Here is a 9,552-nt window from a genome sequence, read left to right as displayed (position 1 = left end):
AATTCTGCTCTCCAATCTGATACACTATTGCTCCCACATCAAACTTCGAGACATCAGTTTGCATGCAAAATGTCACGTTCCAATCTTGAGCTCGAAAAATTGGTACCCTTTGCTCATGGTCTAACCATCCTAGCATGTTGGCATTCTTCGCTTACTTGAAATCAATCAATAGCTTGTATAGAGGTCAAGGAATTAGTGCACACAAATGTTCATTAGCAAGGTCATTCACGAAGTCGGGTTCTATAGGTTTTCCACTGGATATGCAAGGCATGTATTATTGATTCTCTTTTTCTACATCTATCAAGAAGTCATATTCAAAAAGATGTAGCAACTATGAAGCAATGTGTCCAATAGCAAACGGCTTATTTACAAGGTACACCAAATCATGGCAGTCCATGAAGAGCATCATCACTCATCCTTTTCTCTTAATAGTGGAAAAATTCATTTTAGTGTGTTTGAGCTAGCAACTAGCAAACCTCAAGAGATAGTCCAAATTATGCTCTCTAGCCTGACACAATATTTCTCCCACATCAAACTTCGGGACATCGATCTCCATGTGGAAGGTCACATTCCAATATTGGGCTTGCAAAACTAGTACCCTTTGCTCATGGTCAAACCATCGTAGCATGTTGGCACTCTTCGCTTACTTGAAATCAGTCAATAGCTTGTATAGAGGTCAAGGAACTAGTGCACACAAATGTGCATTAGCAATGTCATTCATGAGGTCGGGTTCTATAGGTGTTCCATTTAGATATGCAAGGAAAATGATCAACCATTGTGGGAGCTCTCGCTCAACTGCCAAGACCCACGAACCGCTTATTGCTTCAAGCGTTTCAAGCGAGCTCTAATGGCTATCTCTCACCTAGCCGACGTGCCGTCGATCCTACGAGTGTAGTGAGCTTACCTTGATGCCAATGCGAGTAGCCTCCTCTCTTTCACACCTCGGTAGCTCCACGATTCTCGATGCTAGCTCAAGCATCCTCAATCCTCCTCCATCTCCAAGCTCCATCCTCCATAGCTGTGCACGCAAGAGAAGAGAAGAGAAGAAGAGAAGAAGAGAAGAGGAGATGGTGAAGAGCTTCACCCTCTTGATCCCTCACTCCCACACACTCACTCCCTCACACCCTCACACTCCCGCTCTCAAGAGCACACACAAGCAAGGAGAGAAGAAGAGAAGAAGATGAAGACTCCTTTTGCCACACACCAAAAGAATGAGCTTCTCATTCACTTTTCAACTTTATATAGAAACCCTAAATCCCTTTTGGGCGGTCATCCCCTTTTTCCCTTTTTTACATGGCCGGCCATAGCCTAGGCCCTTTTTCCCATTGTCCTTCTATCTTCCTAGCTTCCTTTCCACTGCCCGTCTACATTTACAAATTGCACGGTGGGTGAGAGCCCGGCGCTCCTTGAATTAAACCATGATGCGCTTGCGCTCTTTTACAATAGTTTAACTTGTGCTTTTCCTTATGCGCCTTTGTCTTCCATTTCTCTTTGCCTTGGCCTTTGTCTTTGTCTTCTATTTTAGCCTTCTGGATTGTCCACTGCCTGGCACTCTTTTACAAGATTTCAGGGTGCGCCTTTGTATTTTAAAATGCACCTTTCCCCTTTTGCATTTGCCTTGGACTTTTAAGATTGCCCTTGCGCTTTTGTCCTTTCCCCCTCTTCTTTCTTTAGTCGAGCTACCTTTTTTCCACCTTTGCCTTGCATCTTTTTATTTCCTTTTGCTTTCTTCGTATTGGGGTTAACATTACCCCCTCCTAGACGAGTGCTAGTCCCATGGCACTCATCGTTGTAGGTAGCAGGCGTTAGCATGCACCGAAGACGTGGATGGCAAGGACGTCGGTGGTTGCCATAGCGGAGTGTTGGTAGTGGTGGGGAGGAAGGTCATTGGGGGCACGTTGGTGGGTTAAGTGGTGGTAGGTGGTAGGGCAATGGGAGTTGGAGGTAGGTCTATTCTTTGGGGGGGTTGCACTGATGGAGTACAAGTGACAGTTTGGTGAGGATTCTGTAGATGATGATTCGTGGCAAGCTTACCGGGTGATAAGGATAGGGAGTCAGAGTTGAGTGTGGGTGAAGAGAAAACGACACATTTGTTGGATCTACAATACCTGCACAATTGAAAAAACCTCTCATGTGGTCTCTCCCTAAGGGGAAGTGCTGGTCTTCTTTATCGTGCACAAGACATATTTTGATTAGTTTAGGAGACAGGTCAGACTCTAAGCAAGCCTGGAGTATTGTCCTGCACTTGAGAACCCAAACCGTGTATAGGTTATAGTGTGAATATTAAGTGAGTACGTGTGCATATTTAGGTATTACTTAGTTAGAAAACTGTCGGTCTGGTTCCTTGTATAGCAATGGGTTAGTGAAGCAAGGGGCTAAGTTGATGGAAAAACTTGTGGATAAAGACGGGGAGTACACTTGAAGATTGCTTGAGACATCATTATGGTCTTGTCAAGGCAATGTAGCATAATTGAGCTCCTTGATGTCTTAGCTTTTGGTAGCTAGTGGCTACTTGTAGTGCTTGAAAAGTATGGTGTACGTTTCCATTGTCATTCATGCCTTGCTTACCACTGTTGATTGTGATGGCATTCAAATGGAGTGCAAAAGAATTGTGCAAGTGGTTCAGGGTGACAGGTTTAACCATAGGCGAGGCGGGCTCCTGAGGTATGTCCTGTCCTTGATGTGCCCTGAACAATTGTGGGGGATGTACAAAGGGCTAGGGGATTAGAGACGGGGCCAGCCGACCAAGGGCACTGGACGCACCTTACTTAAGGACCCCTAGGTGCGGTGTTGTGATAGTGGGTGCTTCTTATTGCTCTGTTTTTTTTTTTCCACAGTTCAACCACTGCAATATGCTGAGGCTATGAGCCTTTTTGGCTGGGAAATGTCAAGCCTGGAAGGTTCAGGAAATGGATATGACAATGATGATTGTGCCCGAGCCTCATTGTTAGGGAAGCCGTTGTTGCGATATTGGTGCAATTGCAAGGACACCCATCATGAGCTCACTGTATCGCTTGGCCCAAGAAGAGAGTGGAGCCCATGACTATGCTTTGGTGCGTGCAATGTGGGTACTCGCAAGGGGATTTTTCGCATTCCGCATCGTGGCTATGTTGCGGTTTGTGTGCGGCTGGTGGTCTTGCGGTGGCCTGGCCGTTGGACATTTGCGCGAAGACCTGTGCCATCCTGCATTCACTTGTCACTTCGTGAGAGTATATATGCTTGCTTGCGTTAAGTACATCAAACAAATGCAATCATGTTAAGACATAATTTTTCAGAATTCTATGATGTCTATTGGGATGCCTGTTTCATTGCTTGTTCAGGTCGCATACAGTAACGAGAGGTAACAGAAATGTGTACAAGTGGGAATCTTGCCCCATTACTCATCAACAACAAAAAGTTATGGCATGCTGACTTGTCGAGCTACTTGTACATCATAGGGGTTTAGTCGATAGATACGAGGCGGGGTGAGTTTGGTTGGCCAGGCGACCGAGGCAGTGCTAGTGCGGGGTTCCCGTGAGGCTGGCAGGGAACATGTCGGTCGGGACATGAATGGTGTAGTCCTGGGTGCTACTGTGTCTAGAATGTCTTTAAACAATTCATTAAATTCTGCCCTATCCCGGGCCGCATTGTCACTTCGTGAGCACCTCGTGCCCGAGCGTGCGTTGGAGGTCTGTGCAACTGGCGTTGCCACATGCTGTGCGTTTCTTTGAGCCTCGACTTTCTTGGCCCGGGGATTCTTTGGCCTTTGATCGGGACAGTGTCGCTTAGGGCCTCACTTCTTTGCGTACCTCTTGAGGGTGGGCACGTAGCGCACTGGTGGAGGAGCACGTGCCGCATGTTCCTAGCGTGTGTGAAGAGCGTCCTTGCACGCCATGTTGACCGTGGTTCTCCATGCTTTTCTTCTGGAAACCTGCAAAATTCAATCCAAGAGTTAGGCTTTGATACGGGATCAGAGCATTTCCATAGTGGTGTCCCTCTGACTGCTGACTACGAGCAGGTCTTGACTCACGCCGAGTTGGATCGGTTGGTGGTTCTACGTTTGGAGGGCTCCTTCTCGGAAGGATAGGTCGGGGAGGGGATCGTGTACAGAGAGAGAGACTGCGCCCTACTTACATCCTTAGGGATGTTGGACAGATCTACCATGGTGATAATGTGGAGCACATGCTCTTTGCCCGGAGGTGGGCATGATCTTGTGAACACGGAACCAGCCTAGCATAGCTTGGTAGCCCCGATTTGTCTGTCTGCACTTGACTTGTTATGGCTTGTGTGTGTTGATAATGTCTATACAAGGTAATATGAAAATCATTGGATATATATGTGCACATACATTTGTCCAAGCCCTTGTCGCTTCACTAGGATAGAAACCAATGGTAGAACTCGGGATTGTACTAAAGCGTGGCACACGCATCTAGCACACGTGGTAGCTTACTTAATATTGATAAATATTTCCCCACATTGAGTAGCATGGAACCTTGTCCAAGTCTATTGGCAACATGTAACTCCTCCTTAGCAAGAACTTTATCAAACAGAGGGTTTTCTTGGCCTGGTTCGGCCAAGTCCTTGCCTCGAATGGCAGTCAGCACTCGAAGGAAAGTTGGTGCCACATAGGTTGGGTCTCTTCGGGATCGCCATTTGGCCAATCGCTCCTCAAAGACTGTCATGATCTGAGCCTCTAGTTCGGCCATTGCAATGCAACCTTCGCAGCCACGCTGCTCAAATTGACTCTGGCCTGCTGACAGTCGCTTTAGTTGCTCTATGTCTACGAGATTTAGTCGGCAGAGCACTTCATTGAATGTGACAGTTAAGCGTAGTTCGTCAGCTTCCTCGCCCGAGATGAGTCACAAACGTTTGTGTAGGAGTCTACTATAGTGCTCATCAAGGTGTTCCTGCTCTTCCCAAGATAAAGGGAAGGGCAAGAAATCTCCAAGCTTCTCCTTGGGGATTGTGCCCATGTCCGCAAGGACGTAAATGCATGCGAACACCTTGAGCTTAGCCTCCAACTTAGTTAAGCATTCTGCAACACTTCTATGTTCAACGAGGGCTTGCTCGGTTGCTATTTCATGCAAGGTTCTAGGAGTTTGCCTAGGTTTTAGCATAGCTAGGGGTTCAGGCCTATATGAGCAAGATTGGTCAACGCTAGGATTGCTCATGCTCTTGGGGTTTCCATGTTTCTCTTGAGGCTTCGTTATTGCATCATGGTTCTCCTTGGGTGTGACTGGTGTGAATTCGTCACCCCGTCGTGACAGTGTTTTATCCACTCTTGATTTGTCAATGCGAGTTCTAGTGTCAGTGGATAGAGTGTTGCAAGCAGCCATTGATGGTAACGACTGCTTTGATTTGTCGGAGCTCACGGATGTGTCTGAGGTTTCACCGCTATTAGGGGAGGCATCAGTGGGCTCATTGGTGGATGGACTCGATGCTTTATTCATCAGCTCTCCAGCACTCTTCATCCCATGTCCTTGGGGTCCACAACCACCTACAACTGTTGTTGTTTTCACTGTTTTCTCCTCTTTTTCTTGGTTAGTACAGGTGCATCTAACATCTCAGGACCCTGGGCTATATCGACCGTTGATGTGCTTGGTTGGGCCTCAGCATTTCCCTTCTCTAGTGGGTCCTCATGGGACCTAGTCATGGCCTACGGAGTAGCCTTGCCAGGTTGCATGGGTACAACTGTCTCCCTTTTGGGAGAGTCTAGCTCTTCTTCCCGTTTCCCTGTGCTTAACTCCTCCAGCCCAGGTTGTAGACGCTTTGGAAGTGCTGGAGTTGTTAAGGAGGTAGGTCGCGACACCTCCTTCACAGGTAACCTACTAAGGACACATTCCACAAGGGGCGTTGTCACGGCCAAAGGCTGTGACTGTTGTGGTCCCTGATTGGAAGTAGTGGTGGCTAGTACAGTGGATTGGCTACCATTGGTAGACTGCGGTGTCAAGTCCTTAGGCAAATCAGAAGTGATAGTATCTTTTGTTGCCCTTTGCGCATTCACTTGTGCAAGTTGAGTAGCGGCACGAGGCTGTACTGCCATGCTTCCCACGTCCATCTAGGTGAAGATGATGTAGGATATTTGGGACTCCTACATGGGCTTGGCACTGACTGGAGAATTTGCTCGTGATTGTTAGGTGATTCTGTCATTAGCTTTGTTGAGCAATTGGCTTTATCATGAGCAATGTTGTGCCTGTGGTGCTCGTTATCCTCTTAGGAAGTCGAAGGCTCCTTGGGCACTAGTGGACCTTGTGCACACTCGACAGTTACCTCTGATATATGCTTGCTAAGCACGCTAGGCTGAGGATTTGCTTTTTGATAGGTCATGTTCTGTTTCTTGATTTCAATCGTGAGGGGCTCAATCACTCCAATATTTTTGGCTCGAGACTTGGATTTTTATTTAGATTTCCTCCTACGCCTCTTTGCCTTTGACATAATTGGGGCTTCTGACAGAGGTGGTTTAGCAGGGGGTTTTGGTACCCAAATCCATTGGTTGCCTGCATAATACCCTTGAGCACAAAGCAATGCTTTGGATATCCATTGCGGCATTGTGCTGACCCTCCATCGATGCCTGCGTCTATAAGGCTTGGGCTTCTTTTGGGGTCTTCTATGATATTTGTAAGTCCAAAGCCCATCCTTGGCATTATCTCTTGACCTTCTTGTTTCAGGCATGGCCTCACTCACTAGTTCTCGTTGTTCGACCTATGTTTGTATTAACTCTTCCAACAAGTCCATGCTCTCGTCAGCAAGCTTGACTGTTGTGTCAGCACCTTGCTTGCCTTTCCCTCGAGGTTTGATGAGGTCACCCTCGCTAAAGGTCGTGACTATCCTTACACCCGGTAGTGTCAAGTGCATCCTCTGTGCTACATAGTCGGCCTTACACTTGGTCGCCCTTTTGAAGGGCCTTCCTAGGAGGGTTTCTTTCCCGCAATTAGCACCATTTGGAGGAACATGAAATAGGATAGGCGAGCTTTCCATTTCAATTTTCGCAAGGATTTTGCACTTCCCTATGAGTGCTTGTGGGTGTCCCTCATAAGGGCTAAGAGTTGCACTAGTCAGTGTGAGCTCTGGTTGGCCTAGTAGGGTCCATGATTCATAGGTCAAGATGTTAAAATCTGCTCCTTCATCAATCAGAGCATCAATAGTATGCCCTCTTTTCATAATGAGTTTGACCCTAAGATAGGCAGGTGGTATTATGTCTTCATCTTCCAGGTCTTGGCTTGTAAATGTAAGCCTTCTAACAAATGCCCTTGAGTCCCCACTTGCATGACCGGAAGTGGATTCTCCACCAATGTCTTGGGTTGTCTATGCAGTGTTGCTCAAGGTACATCTCTCGTCAAGAGTGTCATGTCTAGTCATCTTGGCATTTGTAGCTTGTTGATGTTGCATTTCGCTCTGACTAGACATGGTCTGAACACAGTGCCTTTGTGTTCTCGTGGTGTGGCCTTTTTGCCCTTGATGGCTAGATTGGCCCGTTAAGGTTCTAGGATCTCTGTTTGCCCCTACTCGAGTGCGGGTTTCTGGTTTCTCTTCTGCAAGGGAGCTTCCATGCTCACGTAGGGCCATTACTGCTTGAGGGTCTAAGTTAGAGGGCCTGATAAGCTTTGTCACTCAAGTCCTAGCCGTTCTAGTAGATTCTAGGGTCTGCGCTGCTTCTTGCTGTTCACTCGGGGGTCGATTATAGGTCCTACGATTGGATTTTCATTCTCAACGCATCAGGTTGCTGGGGAGTGCTCCAGCACTATCCCCCTGTCCCTTGGTCGTGACTCCTACGTCGGGAACTGCCTACAAGGCATTTGCTATGTTGTCCTGGAGTGGGTTGCGCTTCTAGTCGGTCGCGAGGGTCAATTTTTGATGTTTTCTTTTTTCTACTTAAGGATGTGTCTGATTCTCAGAATCGGACGTCCGATTTACCAGTGGTCCGATTCTCAGAATCGAACCAAGTGGGTCCGATTTTGAGCTGTCCGATTCTCAGAATCGGATAGGGTTCAAGTGTCCGATTTTCAAAAATCGGACAAGTGGTCCGATCTTGCCTGGTGGGTGGTCCGATTGCTGACGTATCCTAATCCGTGGGTTTGATTCTACGAATCGGATAGGGTGGGTCCGAGTGGTCCGAGTCCGAGTGTCCGTGTGTCTGAGTGTCTGAGTCCGAGTTCCAAATTGGATGGGTTGGTCCGAGTGGTTCGATCGGACAGGATGGTCCGATCGGTTGTCGGAGTGTCCAATTCTCAGAGTTAGACGTCCGATTCTCAGAATCGGACTCTGGAATGGGTGTCCGATTCTGCCTACCCAAACGCACTTTCGAGCATGAAATCGTCAAAAATCTTAAGGTATTGGTTATCACAAGCTACAAGATTCAACAGCAATGATGCTGGAGTGATGGGTTCGAAATGGGTCACCCAAGCTCTCTCTCTCTCTCTCTCTCTCATCTAAGTCAGAATGCAAATGAGCTCTTCTCCCCTTACCCCAGCCTTACATAGTATTGCCCAACCACTCTCTAACCTTAGAGCCTTTTCCCGTTGCGATTTTCCCCGCAAAAACACGATTTTTGCCTTCTTTTTCTTACTGCAACCAGATTTACAGTAGCCAAAACCCTACCCTTTTAGTTTCGAATCTTAATCCTATCCTACCTAATGCTAACAAAAAATCACAAAACCAAGCATAAGTTGTATTTACCTACTCAAGCACTCATCAAAAAACTCAAAATACTTACTTGTTCCAACGATTAAACCTCCTAAATCTCCTATCTATCTCAAGCACCGTTTCGGGCAAAGGCCCTACTCCTATGCTCGATATGAGGCACGCAAGTGCTCAAGCTTGAGTCCGTTGGTCCTAGCAAAACGGAACCAAAATGTGGGAGCTCTCGCTCAACTGTCAAGACCCACGAACCACTTATTGCTTCAAGTGTTTCAAGTGAGCTCTAATGGCTATCTCTTACCTAGCTGGCGCGCTGTCGATCCTACGAGTGTAGTGAGCTTACCTTGATGCCAATGCGAGTAGCCTCCTCTCTTGCACACCTCGGTAGCTCCACGATTCTCGATGCTAGCTCAAGCAACCTCAATCCTCCTCCATCTCCAAGCTCCATCCTCCATAGCCGTGCGTGCAAGAGAAGAGAAGAGAAGAGAAGAGAAGAAGAGAAGGGCAGCATGTCCAATCCATACTGCCTCTGCAAGAGCTGTATCCCACTTGGTGATCTAATCACCTCAATGCCCAAGAAATAATGCAGCTCTCCCAAATCCTTCATCTCAAACTTCTGCTTCAATAGCATTTTCACATGAAGGATATCTTCATCACTGTCACCTGTCATAATCAAATCATCAACATAAATGACAAGTAGCGTAATACCTTTCTCTGTTTTTCTCACATAAAGTGAGAAATCTGCCTTGGAAATCTGAAAGCCAATAGTGACAAGATACTGTCCTATCTTGTCAGACCATGCTCTAGGTGCTTGCTTCAAGCTATACAAGGCTTTCTTCAACCTGCAAACAAACTCAGGATGAACATCATGCACATAACCTGGTGGCTGCTCCATATAGACCTCTTCTTGCAAATCACCATGCAAGAAGGCATTCT

Source organism: Lygodium microphyllum, chromosome 30, assembly GCF_053477565.2.
Source record: "Lygodium microphyllum isolate KBCC chromosome 30, Lygodium_microphyllum_v1.1.10, whole genome shotgun sequence".
Classification (NCBI taxonomy): Eukaryota; Viridiplantae; Streptophyta; class Polypodiopsida; order Schizaeales; family Lygodiaceae; genus Lygodium; species Lygodium microphyllum.
The sequence above is the reverse complement of the archived record's forward strand: the minus strand, read 5'-3'. Positions refer to the sequence as shown.